Source organism: Misgurnus anguillicaudatus, chromosome 25, assembly GCF_027580225.2.
Source record: "Misgurnus anguillicaudatus chromosome 25, ASM2758022v2, whole genome shotgun sequence".
Taxonomy (NCBI): Eukaryota; Metazoa; Chordata; class Actinopteri; order Cypriniformes; family Cobitidae; genus Misgurnus; species Misgurnus anguillicaudatus.
Genome location: NC_073361.2, coordinates 25,509,491 through 25,525,370, shown reverse-complemented (window position 1 = coordinate 25,525,370; position 15,880 = coordinate 25,509,491). Strand labels below are relative to the sequence as shown.

The 15,880-nt window shown below is 35.2% G+C and overlaps 1 long non-coding RNA gene across 1 annotated transcript; it reads right to left on the bottom strand.

Moving 5' to 3' along the window:
• Positions 1 to 10,572: 10,572 nt before the first annotated feature.
• Positions 10,573 to 12,187, bottom strand: LOC141362121 (uncharacterized). The gene is made up of 2 exons (XR_012368105.1): positions 11,814 to 12,187; positions 10,573 to 11,666 (listed from the first exon to the last, which is right to left on the bottom strand). It is a non-coding gene; the product is annotated as an uncharacterized lncRNA (long non-coding RNA).
• Between the last annotated feature and the right edge of the window lie 3,693 nt (positions 12,188 to 15,880).

The window sequence follows — 15,880 nt, the reverse complement described above, 5'->3', positions numbered from 1 at the left end:
GCAGGGTGACGAATCCCCACCTAAGTGTTTTAAACATGGTGTTCAGGAATGAACTATAACAGTCAAATTTGCAGAAAGTGGTTGTTTTGTGGGGAATTTCCATATAGAAGTTATAACTTTTTTACAGTGCAAACTGTATATTCTATTCCCTAACCAAAACCTAATGCTCATGTTTTAAAGGCGTGGTGCTTGATTTTGATATTTGATAAACAAACATACCCCTACCCCTATAGAATCTGAACCTTCTTTTGAAAAACCCACCCCACACATACACAACCAAGGCAACAATGTTGGTTAGTAGACACGCCCCTTACTGCTGATTGGCTACAAGTCTGTTTTGGTATTTGGCCCGACTTTCTTTTCCAAAGTGTTTTTCAAAAATCATGCACCCCGCCTTTAAATGTATACATTATAAGTACATGTAAATACATAAATTTATAAAAAATTAGAAAGTAAATTTAAATATATTTTAAAATGTGAAAATATATTTTCGTTTTATTAACCTTCATATTTCAACATATATTTTGAACAACGCAGTCTCACGAAATTTCGTTATATAGTCACGTACATTTTTTATTCTTTTTTCGTGATATTATCACAAATTTTTATGTTTTTTCATGATCGTATAACGAATTCCTGTTTTCGTTTGATTATCACGTATTGGTTACTCAACTGTTTTGTCCTATTTTCTTACCATTGTTGCTTCGGTTTAGTGTTAGATTTACATGAAATGACATCCCTAACCAAACCCAACTCTAACCCTAACGCCAGGCAACATATAAAAAAAGAAATTAAAAAAATTGTATAAAGCAATATATAACGTGAAATTCTAATGCAAGCACCAAATTTAACCCTAAACCAAAGCGACAATGGTTTGAAAATAGGAAAAAGCAGTTGAGTAACCAATACATGGTAATCACACGAAAACAGGAATTCGTTATACGATCACGAAAAAAGAATCACAAATTTACGTGACTATATCACGAAACCTTGTGAGACTGGATAGATTTTTGATAGAAGTGTATTTCAGGGGCAACAAATATTTTTTAACATAATTACATAATTTTACAACCCATACAGAAAAAAAATTACATACGTATAAAAAAATTAAACATTTTGGAAAATATATTTACTTTGAAAGTTTTTAAACCTGCAATATACAAAGTTTTTCTTCCGATGTGATGTGAATATAAATGCTTTAAAATATATTACATTTTAAAATATATTTTAAAATATATAAAAATTGACAAAAATGTATATTGGTGAGAAATGCATTTGTAAACATATTTCAAAACATATTTGTTTGTATATTTTCAAATATATTTAAAATTATATTTGAAAAAATATATTTTTGTCATATGGGACTGCACGTACGCACACTCTCATACACAATTTAGTGGATTTTGTTTGAAAGATGGTGCACTCACAAACAAAATAAGTTATTGATTTAATACATGCATCCATCCATCTAATTTAATGTTGTGTTGTTGAATTTGAATGCAGTGAAATAATGTAATTGCAGTGCTTATGCATGTTGGCAGCGGGTTTTATGACAGTATGAACACTAGAAGAGTGTTTAAAGTACATGCCATAATTACACTAACTGTTTTCTTTAAAAATCCTGTTTAAATAAACTCTAAATCTCAACCTCCATCTCAGGTTAAAGTGTTTCCACTCCCACAAATGCAGTAATAAATCACTGCTGTTATAACCTCTACAATGCCAACACTAACTATGTTTTAGTTTTTATATATTTGTTTCTGTGTTTTCGGTGGCTACTTGTAAAGGCTTTTTTTTTGACAACAAATGCACAAGTTGTGTGAATTCTCAAGAAATGAAAAGCATTTTGGACAAAATGGGACAGATGGGTAGACAATGTGTGGTCCACTTAAATGTTTACAGTGGAAGTTCTTTAAATAAACATCAAAGACAGGCACTCTCTGCTGGATGTGACTAAATGAAACATTAATGTTTAAGAAGTTATTCCTTTGTCTGTACAAATAACATTTACAGTTGTTAAATATCATGGCATATATCACCAAAGTGTGTAAAAAATGAAAATGAAACTTTAAAGAGATTTATTGGAGACAGTAATGAATAAGTACATTTTCAGATTTTTTATCAATAATGTCTCTTTTGACCTATCCCAGAGGGTGATGCCAAAGCCCTGGCACCCTGATGCTGGGGGATCCATGCCAAGATCATATTTCAGCTTCTACAGAGGCCTGACGAATGGAGCTTTCATGGTCTTGTCCGTACTGGCTACTTTGGGGGGTTGTAAATACCCTTTGGTGACAGACCACCCATCTACTTTCCCTGGGACCTTCTGTCCTGAGACACTGGGAGATTCCTGCTCACCTCACCCTTCCTGTGGTCCATCTGGGATCATTTGGTTTGACCTCCAACGACTGACTCACTGACCTCTTATGGGTTCTCTCACACCATACGTCCTTGGTGAATCTCAACAACCAAGGAGCTACGTAAGATCTGGTGTGGCTCTCTAAACTGGTGTGGCTTCTCTGTGAATACAGTGGGTTTATGTACAGTAACACATGTTCTTTGTCTGGTTTAGGAGGGTTACTAACTTTTTGTGTAGCTAGATTGAAAGTTTGAAAGTCCCAATTATACCGACATAAAAAAGATTCAGATGTTCTTCAAAATATCTTATGTTTTCAGAGTAGAATGAGGCTTGTGCATATTTAGAAAAGCATACACTGTCTGAAAAATGGTCAGAAATGGTCTCTAGCTGTCACTGGGGTGGTACCCTTTCAAAAATACACATTTGTACTTAAAGAGTTCATATTAGTAGCCCACAGGTACATAATTGTACCCAATGTATACATATCTGTACCTAAATGGTACATATATGACCATTTTTAAAGGGTATACTGCCCCAGTGACAGCTTAATTGGGACCACTGATTTTCCTGACAGTGATGACAGAATTTTAGTTTTTGGGTGACCTTTTGCTTTAATTTAGGCTTCTTGGGCGTTAGTTTCTTGTGAATGGATTTCATTTTCTATGGGCCAGCTCTATACTTCGAAAAAATGCTTTAAATATGTTTCAAAAAGTAAAAAATGGCCAAAAACATGTTTTCTGAAATATGTAAAAAAAAAAAAAAAATATATATATATATATATATCAATATATTTTTGGCCTATTTTTGTATATTTTGAAATATATTTTAAAAATAAATATATTTTAAAGCAAGAAAATATATTCACGTTGCATTGGAAGAAAAACTTTATGTTACAAATCTGTAAACATAACAGGTTTGAAAAAGTTAAAATTTAATTTTCAACAAAAAAAAATATTATTTGTCAAATTGTAAAATTCGAAATGTATTTGCCTTTCATTTAGTTTTAACCCTTAATTTTTTAAATCTAAATCCTTATAGCACAATAAACCCACAGGTCTCACAGCATCTCATCCTACTAATGCTACGTGCACACCAAACACGGGGCATCGCTTTACTCGCTCTAGATTACTTGCGGGATTTAACTTGGTGTCATGCAAATTTTTCGCTCGAGTTGAATATTTTCTACTTGGGCGAAGACGCGTTTGAGGCGAATAGTGCGTGTTTTCACAGCAAACGTTCCACCCATATTGCGTCCTTCTCATCGCCACATACGAGGACGCATCTGATCGCGTTTTTGCATTGACTTTGCATGTAATCTACTGCCGCAAAAACATTGAACTCGCATCTGGTGTCAACCCACAGTAATACTACGTACACACCAAACACGGGGCAATGCATTACTCGCTCTAGATTACGCGTTTGAGGTGAATAATGTGTGTTTTCGCAGCAAACGCACTGCCCATATTGCGTCATTCTCATCGCCACATACGAGGGCGTTTCTGATTGCGTTTTTGCATTGACTTTGTATGTAATCTACTCGCGCACATCATTGAACTCACGTCTGGTGTGAACCCACAGTTATGCTACGTACACACCAAACGCGGGGCATCGCGTTACTCGCTCTAGATTACTCGCGGGATTTAACTTCGTGTCATGCAAATTTTTCGCTCGAGTTGAATATTTTTAACTTGGGCGAAGACGCGTTTGAGGCGAATAGTGCGAGTTTTCGCGGCAAACACGCCACCCATATTGCGTCATTCTCATTGCCCCATACAAGGACGTGTCTTATCGCGTTTTTGCATTGACTTTGGATGTAATCTACTCGCGCAAAAACATTGAACTCGCGTCTGGTGTCAACCCACAGTAATGCTACGTACACACCAAACACGGGGCAATGCATTACTCGCTCTAGATTACGCGTTTGAGGTGAATAATGTGTGTTTTTGCAGCAAACGCACTGCCCATATTGCGTCATTCTCATCGCCACATACGAGGACGTGTCTGATTGCGTTTTTGCATTGACTTTGTATGTAATCTACTCATGCACAACATTGAACTCGCGTCTGGTGTGAACCCACAGTAATGCTACGTACACACCACATGCGGGGCATCGCGTTACTCGCTCTAGATTACTCGCGGGATTTAACTTCGTGTCATGCAAATTTTTCGCTCCAGTTGAATATTTTCTACTTGTGCGAAGACGTGTTTGAGGCGAATAGTGCGTGTTTTCGCGGCAAACACGCCACCCATATCGCGTCATTCTCATTGCCCCATACAAGGACGTGTCTGATCGCGTCTTTGCATTGACTTTGTATGTAATCTACTCGCGCAAAAACATTGAACTCGCGTCTGGTGTCAACCCACTGTAATGCTACGTACACACCAAACACGGGGCAATGCATTACTTGCTCTAGATTACTTGCGGGATTTAACTTCGTGTCATGGCGAGGACGCATCTGATTGCGCCTTTACATCGTAAATTGTTGAGCTCGCGTTTGGTGTGTATGCCTCGTAACTGTAAATAGACTCTTGTAATGACCTGTGAGAGTGTTATCTGAACCAAACAGTCATGTACAACAACTTTTATTGTGGTGTAAAACACAATTTTAGATTAATACCGTAACTATATGTATTCATAAGAAATCTATATGTGCTAAAGCATTAAACCTCACACCTCCCTATAGGTAAAGAATGCTTGCCCAGACAAAATAACATTCCAGAGTACGACTGAATGAACTACTGTGAGTTTTGACATCTCCAGCTTTGACTAACTGTATAAACCCTTGGGTGTGTTTTCACGGGAGAAGTGAGCTGCTATATATTATCTAGACAAAAAAGCACTTCTTTTTGATCGGCAGCTAAGAAACAGATTTAAGATTACATTTGCATCTTTAAAGGTGAAGTGTGTCAGTGCTACATCCAAAATAGCGCTCTGTATAAGGCAATTTTTGAAGGTACAGCCATTTTCAGCTGTGTCTGAAACTGGAGTACAAAGAATCAATCCCATAATGCAACAACTAACCTATGTGCACTCAGTGACTAGCTGCCACCTATCCACTGTGAAGTTTGCACTTCATTTCTGTGTTTTGGCAGAAGACACCCGCAGCCCTTCCAGTGCACTCAGTGTTTGAATTCGCTCACTTGCTTTTATTAGTCCCTTTCACACATACAGTCTTTACTGGTAATTTACTGGTAAATTGCAGTTAACATGTCATGTGTGAACAGAACCTTTCCGGTAAATCAGTGCTCCCAATTTACCAGTAAGACAGGTTGTAAGATTACCAGTAATTTACCGGTAAGCGCTGTGTGTGAACGAAAATTATAGGATTACCGGCATTTAGAACGGACGACGTCAGACCGTGCTGACAGCTTCGGGCCAATCATAGCGTTTTAATACAGATGACGCGTTTATCCCCGCACTGTTTACTGACGTTTCTACACACATGCTGCTTGAAAGTTGAGCACACCTGAAGTTTACGTCCACATTTCTTCACCAAAGTTGTTTAAAACAGCTTACCGCCGAATTCCCGACGTCCTTAGCACGCCCTCTGTGAAGCCTAAAGTGCAAACAGTACTATTGTTAAAAACGCATTTTCGGTTTGACGTCGTCTCATTCAATATTTATTGGTCATGAGCAACTTCGTGACTGTTTACCACAGACGTGAAAACAACAAAATACGGACCGTGGTTATGAACGACGTGGATTGTTTACAAATACAACACTGAGCTCGCCGCGTGCTACAGGTACTTCCGCTTTCTCAACGAATTTACCGGTATTTTGATACTGATGTGTGAATGATGTCTTACTGGTAAAATAACGGAACGCCACTGCGTGTGTGAACAGCACATTTTTGTATTTACCGGTAAATTCATTCTGGTAAATTCATGGTAATTTACCTGAATTACTGTGTGAAAGAGGCTAATGACTCCTTTAAATGGACCTTATTATTGAAGTAAGGCATGAATTTCAAGCACTGTGTCCCTAAATGCTCCACCCGTCTACCATTGGTTGGACAAACACATGCCCTGCCCCCAAATTGCCTTGAAATAGGATGTTACATTTGCATTTGGCAGATGCTTTTGTCTAAAGTGATTTGCGTTGCATTATTACAAGGTATATATTTTATCATATATATTATAACCTTTGTGCTGTTAATGCAATACCAACTGAGCTTCATGAACCCACTAATAAGTACCAACAAAACATCAGTAGTCAATAACAACTCAATGTTTATGATTTCAGTTTTTAAATGTTTTAAGGAGACATACAATCTGACTTGTTCCATGTTTAAGTGCTATAATTGGGTCCCCAGTGCTTCTATCAACCTACAAAATGTGAAAAAACAACAACCCAGTAACTTAGTTTTGGTAAACCATTCTCTGCAAGCATGTGAAATAATAGGTCATTCAAATGTGGGTCCCCTTATGATGTCAGAAAGGGATAACACCGCCCCTTAATCTGCACTATCCAACCACAGCACTGCCATTTAGTGCAGAGATGAGCTCATTTGCATTTTAAAGGACACACCCAAAAACGGCACATTTTTGCTCACACCAGTGGCAATTTTAACATGCTATAATAAATTATCTATATGATATTTTGAGCTAGAACTTGACATACTTTTGTTTTATTTGACATCTTAAAAAAAGTCTTGTTTAATGTCCCATTTTATGTCATCATGACAAGCTTTAAAGCTCTTTAGAGTTTGCATATGCTAATTATGTATATTTACCCAAATAAAGTTAGCAGCAGTAACCTCATCGGCTCTCGCCATGCACAGCGTGCACATAACAAACGTAGTCATTCTGAAAATGGAAACAATATTTAACCAAACTTCTTTTTAGGTTCCCACCGCGGTAAACCACATCGAAAATAACCATCTTACAATCCCAGAATGCACAGTATACTGTCTAGAAATACTGTAGTCTTCCCAAAGTACATCTCTGGGTATTTTTTATATTTATTCTCATAAGTTTAACTTCGATCCCCAGATTGAGCGAGCATGTTCTGTGGGAGTTCTTTGTTCGGCACAGAGCACAGGTTGTATGTTGAGTGACTGAGCTCTCAGTCGGCTCTGGACCTGAGAGAAGAGAGAAAGACCTCTTTATACTCCCTGAGGCTCTGTGTATTTAGACCCTGATGGACAGAAGCTAGTGGCTGGTTAGTGTGTGCTTGTGAAAACTTCTCCTCTTATGATTCTACTTAAGGTCATGCTGTAGGAAACAACCTACTGGCTACCGTACCGGTGATGTGAAACAGTAACTGTTCACCAATGGTTAGTAATTTTCGCTACACTGTCAGAAAAAAATAGATGTCACTGGGGCGATACCCTTTCAAAACGTACACCTTTGAACCTAAAGATATTATATCAGGTACATACTGGTACCTAATTTATTCATATCTGTATCTACAGCTGTGTCCAAAAATTCTAAATTGCTGCCTTCTGCGGCAGCTTTCCAAGCCAGGAAGGCATCAAGGCATGTCCGAATCCAATGTTAGGTTTACTTCCTGACTCCTGAGATCTTGTCTCACAATTCTATGCGTGTGTGCACATGGGAATTGTGATCCCCTGGTCGAATTCGAAAAAATAAAATGGCGGCCAAGAAAGCGTCTGGACCACAAATTTTGTTTAAATAAATGTATATTTTTACTTTTTACACCTTTTAATTGCATTTCTAGTGAGAAATTAGTACTGTAGTTTTTAAATATGTGATTATTTATCACAAAGGCGCTCTCTGTTTATATTTCAAACACGCTGCCTTTGAAGTGTGTCCGAAAGCGTTTCTTATACCGTGGGTTCACTCCAGCTGCGTTTGAGGTGTCAAAATCGCGTCTACCGCGTCTAGTTTGCCGCTTGAGCATTTTGAATGCAAGCATTTGACGCGCGTCAGAGGCGAAATACGCTTCTTGTGGGTGGGGCAAGTGCTATGCGGTTGTCTGTTTGCAAGATGGCTGATGTTGATCGTGCATTCATCGAGAGAGTTACCAGTTTGTATTTGGTCACCTTACTATAGGGGGAAAATAGTTTAAAAAATGGCGGGAATGCCGCGGGTCGATAAACGTCACGTGACTCAAAAGTGAAATGTGTATTTACAACTTATCAGGTTGCTTAATGTCCTCACTGACACTTTTCCAAGTGAGGTCCTTTTTATTCCTGTCTCTATAGACGGTTTCATCGGACGCACGTGATACACATCTGGATCCTAACCTTACTTCCGGTTTAGTTTTTTTAATGGTCTGACTAGTTGGTAAACTGATCTCTTGAACAAATGCTTCCTCGAAAATAACAAATGTTTCGGTTTCCTAGGTAATCTATGTGTTGTTGTTTTGCTTGTTATAGAAATAAACTATGTTTAAAGAACTTTGTTGTTATTTATTCTTAGCGGACTTTACCGGAAGTTACGTGCAGCCGCTTGTTTATGTTGTTACTGCTGAAACGGTCTATAGAAATAAGAACGTGTGTCTTATAGCTCCGGGTGACTGCTCACGGACATTATCAAGTGTTTCTCTATGTTGAATGAGTGACTCCGGGCGGGCCTGCCGCCACAGCAGCAAACAGGCTCCTGATTGATTAACGCAGAGCCAAAGTTTAAACTTTTTAGCTCGGGCGTCAGCCGCAAATTCGCGTCAAACGCAAAATGCACAAAAAGCACCATTCACGCGTACCGTGTCAGATGCTCAATTTGCACCATTCGTGCGAACTTCACTTTGACTTAACATTGAAATCACTTGTGCTTGACGCCTCTACCGCGGCTGGTGTGAACGCAGCATTAGCTGCCTTCATGCCTCCGAAGTCATTGCCTCCCTTGTGAAAAAAAAGTGTGCTTAAGTGTACTTTTATAAAGTGTACTTATTACATAAATAATACACTTTAAGTATATACACTTAAGTGTGAATTAAATGCCATCTTTTCGGCGCACTGAATGCACATTAAGTGTAATTAATGTCACATATCATATATTAAGTTGAAATAAAATGTAATAAGTTGCCATTAAGAGTGATTTTTTGGAACAACTTAATTGGTACTTTATTACAACTTATATCTACTTTCATAATTGCTTCTAGTGTTTTTAAAATATACTTAAAGTGCACTACACAATATAATAACATGCAATTAATATGATTTAAAATGCACTTTAATGTCTCTTTACAATACTCTTAAGTGTGAATTAAATGCAATCTTTTAAGTGCACTGAATGCACATTAAATGCAATTAATTTCAAATACATGATATATTAAGTTGAAATAAAATGTAATAAGTTGCCATTAAGAGTGATTTTTTGGAACAACTTAATTGGTACTTTATTACAACTTTATATCTACTTTCATAATTGCTTCTAGTGTTTTTACAATATACTTAAAGTGCACTACACAATATAATAACATGCAATTAATGTGATTTAAAATGCACTTTAATGTCTGTTAACAATACTCTTAAGTGTGAATTAAATGCAATCTTTTCGGCGCACTGAATGCACATTAAGTATAATTAATTTCACATATATCATATATTAAGTTGAAATAAAATGTAATAAGTTGCCATTAAGAGTGATTTTTTGGAACAACTTAATTGGTACTTTATTACAACTTTATATCTACTTTCATAATTACTTCTAGTGTTTTTATAATATGCTTAAAGTGCACTGTTCAATCTACTGTCAAGCAATTAATGTGAAATTAAAAATAAGTTAATGTATATTAACAGTACATTTAATTACTCATTAAATGTAATGTTTCAAATACAAGTTTGCCAAATAAATTCAAATATACAAAATTTAATACAATCAGTTGAACTGTGATTTCAGTGCAGTGAAGTGATTTCAATGCATCTCTCTACAGTATGTACTTTAACTACTTCTATTGTATGTGAAATATGGTTATGTACTTCTCAAAATACTGAAAAACAAATCAAAACAAAAAGTTAATTAAATATGTATTCATTTCAGTTTAATGCATTGCAAACAAACAAAAACCACAATGCTTACACTGATAATAAAACAGTTTGGTAGTCAGATTCTTTGTTTTGCAAAAGTACATTTAATAAATTAATTATGAGTTGTATATGTCCAAACAAAAAAAACTCATTTTACTCATTCAACTATCAATATTGAATAATTACATCCCTTAGAAAAAAATAAACTCAAAGTTATTATTTTTTAACATTTTAACAGACAACTAAAAAAGAACTGCATGAACTTTAAATTAACAAGTCTTTGGTAGGTCACATCAGTCTAATGATCATTTATTAAATGCGTTTAGAAATATTGCCATGAAAGTGTACTTTCTTTATGTAGCGGGTATTAACTCACTTACTTATGGACCAGGCATAATAATAAGATCAGAAGGGTGCACGGTACGAAGGAGGAGGTAGCAGTGATAGTGAGCAACAAGCAGAGACAGAAGGTAAGTTGATTAATAAATTATTTTACTTTGAGTATTGAGAAACCTTTCTTTTTCTTTCCTTTATCACAAAAAAATAGTAAACAACAATGAAAATACAATTAACTATATATACCAGGGTTCCTCAAATCTTACCCTGGAGGTCCAGAGCACCACAGAGTCCAGCTCCAACCCCAACCAAACCCACCCACCTGTGATTTCCTAGTGATCATGAAGACCTTGATTAGCTTGCTCAGGTGTGTCTGATCAGGGTTGAAGCCAAACTCTGCAGCGCTCCGGACCTCCAGGGCAAGATCCGAAGAAGGGGGACATATACTATGGGTGCACCCTCTAAATTACTTCTCGTTTACAGAAATCACAGTCACAATCAATGTACAAAGATGGTACAAATTATATATGTAACACACTGAAATCAGTATTCAAGTTCAAAGTTCTTATCAATTGGAGTATTGATCAGTCTTAAATTATCAGATTTGTGCTTCTGAAATGTTTCAGTTCAATGAAGTAAACAAACAAAATAAGGAAACAGTTTCTGAAATGTATCCTCTTACTTGTCTGAAGAAAAATATTTAAAATAGAAATTTGTCCTTTCCTCTAGATTCGTGGTTCAATCAGGTCGAAATGGGAGGCTCGCCATCAATTAGGAAAATCCAGCTCAAGGAATGTTCATACGAAAGGAAAAAACATTCAATATTGTGTATCAATAATGATGAACAATTGTACACAATACAGGAAACAAATAAAATACATACATAAGTGCCATCATCATAATAAATGACAATTTAGACAAATACCTGTCCATTCACGTGTTTCTCTCTCTTTTTGTCTTTCACAGGCACGTGCAACCAAAATGGCGTCAGCGAACAGCAGTGAACACAACGCACGATGTGGTTTTACATAATCACACTGCAATGAACAATCCAACCCATATAACATCACAATATAACACCATTTTGTCTCGTATGGATTAAACAAATAAAATGATATGACATTTAAAGTGTTGACATTCGTTTTTATGGGTAATTATAACATTGGTAATTATAAATAACTCACCAGGTCAAAATGAAAGCTCAAAAAGTGCTCAATCCACACAATCACGCTGTATCATTGAATATATGCTAGTTAAATTCTGATTTCTTCAGTTTATATGAACTTAGGAGTCATATTTAATCAAATTAAACACTCTCGCGCGTTAGATAGAGTGTCTCTGTCGCTCTGCATCTCTCCTCTGAACTGAGACGCGATCCGAAAGCAAAAAAGGGGCGGAGCTTACAATTAAACACTCCGATTGGTTTACTCATTTCAGATTTATAATTCAGATTGAATTATTCACATGTATTTCTTCATTTATAAAATAAATGTAGATGTATGAATAGTCTCTATTATTTTTAAGCACACTTTTAAAATAATAATATTTAATTATTTAACCAGGGTTACATTTAAGTAAAACTAAATTAGACAAAAGTACACTTTTTAAAAATGCACTAAGTATGTTAAGAAATATTGTGATGAAAGTGTACTTACTATAAGTTAAGCTTAATTAGACAGTATTAAAAAGTGCATTTTTAAAAGTGCACTTAAGTGTGTTTATAAATATTATGTTGAAAGTGTACTTTCTTTAAGTTAAGCTTAATTAGACATTAATACAAAGTGCATTTTTAAAAGTGCACTTAAGTGTGTTTATAAATATTATCATGAAAGTGTACTTACTATAATTTAAAATTATTTAGATATTATTACAAAGTGCATTTTTAAAAAGTGTCCTTAAGTGTGTTAGTGAAATATTGTGATGAAAGTGTACTTACTATAAGTTCAAATTAATTAGATATTATTACAAAGTGCATTTTTAAAAAGTGTCCTTAAGTGTGTTAGTGAAATATTATGATGAAAGTGTACTTACTGTAAGTTCAAATTAATTAGATATTATTACAAAGTGCATTTTAAAAGTGCACTTAATTGTGTTTATAAATATTATAATGAAAGTGTACTTACTATAAGTTCAAATTAATTAGATATTATTAAAAAGTGCATTTTTAAAAAGTGTCCTTAAGTGTGTTAGTGAAATATTATGATGAAAGTGTACTTACTATAAGTTCAAATTAATTAGATATTATTATAAAGTGCATTTTTAAAAGTGCACTTAAGTGTGATTATAAATATTATGATGAAAGTGTACTTACTATAAGTTAAAATTAAATACATATTATTACAAAGTGCAGTTGTAAAAAGTGCACTTAAGTGTGTTAATAAATAGTGTAATTAAAGTGTACTCCATTTAAGTACGCTTAAGTGGTCTTTAATTTGTATTATATTATATTATCAGCAAGTGCAATTTTCGAAAATTATACTTTTATTATTTTAAGCACACAAAAAGTATGCTTTCAATACACTTAAGTACGCTAATTTTTCACAAGGGCTCATGAGGCAGCAAGACAACAAGTTAGCTGCCTACATATTAGGACCTTTTTAAAAGGTACAATTGACCCAGTAACAGGTACCTTTTTTTCTGATATTGTAGCTTTCGTGAAGTTTGAAAGCGCACACTGAAAATTTGGGATTTTTTTATTGAAATCAAATTAGTATGCATTTTTAAATAAACCTGAGACTTAAACTTTGCTCTTAAGGTGTTACATGCTCCCTCACTTGTAAGTCCCTTAGGGCAGTGGTTCTCAAACTGGGGGGCGGGGCCCCCAGGGGGGCCGCGAGATGGTGCCAGGGGGCCCCAGTTTTATGACATTTTATAAAATACATTGATTTTATCATTAATTCTGTGTAATTAAACCTAAAAAATAAGGCTTATAACCAACAGCACTACTTTGTATATCTTAATATGTTTTGTTTAATTAAAATGTAAAATTTTAGAACAGTTTTTTTCATACATTTTCTTTGGGTGGCCGTGAAGGAACGTACTGTACACAAGGGGGGCGGAAAAAGTTTAAGAACCACTGCCTTAGGGTTAGTGCACCTGTGACCGGTAATGACAAAAAATTAAAGAATGAAAGATTGAGTGCATTGTAAGTTGCTTTGGATAAAAGTGAAATTGGAATGAATGCATTATTAGCAGCTTTTTGACAAGTGATCTTACTGTAGATGCCAGATCAGCTCATTTAAAAGATACACCCAAAAACGCCACATTTTTTGCTCACTTCTACAAAGTGGCAATTTTAACATGCTATAATAAATTATCTTATGGCATTTTGAGCTAAAACTTCACATACATACTCTGGAGACACCAACGATTTATTTGACATCTTAAAAAGTTTTGTGAAATGTCCCCTTTTATGTCATCATGACAAGCTGGTTGCATTTATGAAACTCATTAAAGCTGTTTAGAGTTTGCATTCTGTATATTTACCCAAATATAGTTAGCAGTTCAGTGCTGCTGAACACAAAGGAAGATATTTGTAATGAAGCAGGAAACAGAAGCACCATTGACTTTCATTGTAGGGAAAATACGACTATGATGTCAAAGGACAAAATTTTCATTCAAAAAGGTTTTTGTCTTTATAGGGCAGAGGGCATTTTGGGAATGTGTGTGTATATAAAGGGTTGAATATCCTTGCTGTTCATAAACATAAAATGTATTGCAAATTGATCAGATATAATGTACATTTTCAGATCTCTAAATATTTTTTTAAAGCTGGCTGTTATCTAACCTGGGAAAATAATAGGGTTATAAGATTTAGTTTTGTTGCTGGGATCTGTACCATATGCTTAGTTTTATGAGAGACCGTTAACTATGCCAAGTCATCACTCCAGGTAAAAATGCAAACATTATAAATGTTGCTTAAAGCATGCATAACTATATCTGATTGATGACAGGATGTTGTATGTGTAAATCCGAACACACCTTAACACATGTTCTTGGCTATGATGATGACTTTTTATCTATTTACAATACTGGAATACCTGTAGCTTTGTGATTTCCATCCTGGCAAAACAAATGCACGCTGCACATGCATGACAACATTTTGTACAGCAATAGGAATGTGCTAGTATGTTATATCAGATATGTTACTGTCAGAATAAGATTTGACCTCTGATCTCAGACAACATTCATCATATAATAAAAGATAAATGATGCAAAACATTTTGGAATCATTACCAAAATATAGTCAGCCCTTTGTTTTTTTTGTAAACCACAGACTTATATAATGCAAACTGTATGACATAAGATACTGTAATATTCGTTTCATGAGTAATCATTCTGTCACCAAATCAGTAATCATGATCAAATGTGTTATTTAATAATGAAATAATCTTATCTCAGAATCTCAACATCTGTGCATGTTTCTGCAGAGAGTTCACACAGCAGCGTTCCAACTTGCCCTAAGGTGACGACTAAACACTTTTCTGTTATGAAATATTAAAACGGATCTTGCATGAATCATCTTACTGATTTGATATCTTGGTGCACAATACATGTGTTAATCATTTGTTGGTAACACTTTACAACAAGATGTATTATTAAAATTACTTATTAAGATTATTAAATACGTTAGCTGAACTAATAATAAGCAATATACAGGGTTCCCACGGGTCCTTGAAATCCTGGAAATTTTGTGAATCCGGGGGGAAAAATGCAAAGCCGTTTCTCAATACCAAGTACGCCCTGGGAAGTTTTTGAAAATATACATACATAGATACAGTTCATTGAAAGTGCTTGAATCTATTTTATGCAAGAAGTTTTCTGGAAAACAATCCATATTATTCCCTGTGTTGTGTAGGATAATATCATAAAAAGTCTAGCCTTTTAAGCACACGTGCTAAACTGTTCACTTTAAATGCGTATATCTTGCACATGCGAATGTTGATTCATACCAAAATGCTTTTTTTGCATAGTTGTGTTTGACACATGAAAACGTCTCGGGAACGAGACGCTGCGTCTCCCTTGCCATACCATAGCATTTATTACACTTCGTTAATGTTATTTATTACCAAAACAACTGTGCATTGTTCTTGTTGCTGTGAGCACTATCTAAAGTTTACGGAAAAAACAATGTTGGTATCATCAAGAGGCAAAAATGGTGTATTTATACATATTTTAATGTAGTTTTGCCAGCTGGAAGTTATCAACTTTTTGAATCCATTGAATGAGACATATAATTGAGTGTGGTTCA